Source organism: Acomys russatus, chromosome 7 (assembly GCF_903995435.1).
Source record: "Acomys russatus chromosome 7, mAcoRus1.1, whole genome shotgun sequence".
Lineage (NCBI taxonomy): Eukaryota > Metazoa > Chordata > Mammalia > Rodentia > Muridae > Acomys > Acomys russatus.
Window position 1 is genome coordinate 44,771,781 of NC_067143.1, and position 1,898 is coordinate 44,773,678.

Below are 1,898 nucleotides of genomic sequence, written 5' to 3' on the forward strand. Positions count from 1 at the left end.
GACTAGAGTGGATGAATCAAGAGAAAGCGGATATTAATGGGTAGTCTATTCTCACAGTGCAGCTACAAGGGAGCCATTCTACTCTGTTAGACAAGAATGAGAATAGAGAAAGAAAAACTAATAGTGAGGCAGGGAAGTTAGCAAATAACTCTGGGCTAGGCACAGAACATCAGCTGTATTAGTTTTTTTCATTGATGCTATGGCTATTGTCACCTCTACACCATAAATGAAAAGTCTTGGCAACTTAAGGAAATATGCACAGTTGTCACATGAAGAAGACAAGACATATTATAGTTTATTGGGATCTCATTCTACCTTGCCAATTTTTAAATATTAACTACTGCAGAATAATTTGAACTTAGGAGATAAACTGAAATAAACAACAACAAAAACAGACAGTCCCCATGCTCCTCATCTTGGTTCTCTACAATGTCAACATCTTGTCATGATTAAGGATCTAGTACTGGCATATGGTTATCAGCTAGGGTCCACATTTTCTTCACTTTCAGCTTGTCTTCTTCTTGGATTCTACCTCATTTTGTCTGCATGTCTTCTCAGGCTCGTTTTGGCTGTGACATTTCTCTTCTTTTAATGGCACAGGTAAGGTATTTTAAAGAGTGCCCCTCTGATGTTTTGTGATGTTTTCCCCATGATTCCTCTGGGGCAAGAACACCATAGAGGTAACATTGCACTCTCATTCCGTCAAGGGTACAGTGATGAATCACTGCACATGCCAACCTAGGTCATGTGACCTGCAGAGTGCTTTTCAAACTTCCCTACTTTAAAGTTACTTTCTTTTCTCCATTTTCAGGATCCATTCTTTAGAAAAAAAAGTCACAATATATGTCCCACACTTACTGAGTAACAAGTTAAGCCTCTCTTCTTTGAGAGCAAAATAGGTACATGAATTACTTGGGGTTTTTCTATGGTGAGAAATGTGTGTAGTCTCAAATTTACTTATTTGGTCGTTGTTTAGTATTAGCAGCCACTCCGATATTTATTTTCTAATTAGAATAATAATATAATAGCATCTTGTTCTGTTATTCAACATTTCACCTTTTGCTGCTGAGAACTGTGTTCCATACCTCTTTGATGAACACCTCATCTTTGGGGGCGGAGATATTGTTTGTTTATTTTATTTTGTATTCCCTTATTTTATGCCACTATAAAAAGTTCAGTCACATTTTTACTTCTTATTAGAGTTCTGCAGACAACCTTTCTCCAAAGCACCCAGGTTGCTTTTGTTGGAAACTGAGATCTGGGTGCTGCCTGTGTTCTTTACCACCATGGCGTCATTTCTTCTGGGCCCTCTCAGTTGACAGCACAAGAGGGGAAATGCTTATCCACCAACCGGTAAATCTATACATATCAACGATCAAAGGCGGTTCTGTGATCAACCTCTCATGCCTGTATTAAGCTATTCATGAGCTCTTTCTGGTGTTTCACTCCAACCATCATCACAAGGACACAGATGGTTCCATTCTCCTCTGCTTGTTTGTCTGCAATCTACAGCTCCAACAAAGAGAGGCCAATTGCTGAGCTTTGCTTCCTCTTCTCTTTTTCATTCTTTCTGACTAGCTGGCCCAGGGTGGGAACCTCTGCTCATGAAAGTTCAAGGGCCAGACTTGCAGAGGCAGGGATATCTCTTTGAGTTTGAGGCCAATCTGTTTTAGGTAGCAAGTTTCAGGACAGCCAGAGATACCTTGCCTCAAAAAATGAAAACAGAAAAGGAAAGATAAAAACAACCAAAACCAAACAAACAAATACCCTTTGGGACTCTTTTACATTTTACCATTTGGTCTCTCTGGTTTACCTCAGGCCCAGGCTACCTCCTTCAAACTTACTGATAAACATCTTCACCGTGAGTCTCCTAGGTTTCACACATCAGAACAAGAAAA